This window comes from Nematolebias whitei, chromosome 11 (assembly GCF_014905685.2).
Source record: "Nematolebias whitei isolate Nwh7 chromosome 11, NemWhi1, whole genome shotgun sequence".
NCBI classification, from domain to species: domain Eukaryota; kingdom Metazoa; phylum Chordata; class Actinopteri; order Cyprinodontiformes; family Rivulidae; genus Nematolebias; species Nematolebias whitei.
This window is the reverse complement of record NC_056508.1, coordinates 35,245,417-35,245,758: the sequence shown is the minus strand read 5'-3', so window position 1 is coordinate 35,245,758 and position 342 is coordinate 35,245,417.

Sequence of the window (342 nt, the reverse complement as noted above, 5' to 3'; positions counted from 1 at the left end):
TATATATATATATATATATATATATATATATATATATATATATATACCATACCAGCTTTATTTATAGAGCTCTTTAAACACCTACAGGACCAAAGTGATGTACATACAACAAAACAATCATACAGTCAGATAATAAAAATGATAAAAATGATTAAAAGTCAGATAATAAAAGTTGTGTAAAATACAATAAGATAATACAAGCGGTTAAAATGATTAAAAGTCAAAATCTTAGATGGTGTCAAAGGCCACGGAGAAAAGATGGGTTTTAAGAAGGGATTTAAAAACAGACAGAGAAGAGGCCTGTCTGATGTTCAAGGGAAGGTTGTTCCACAGTTTAGGAGC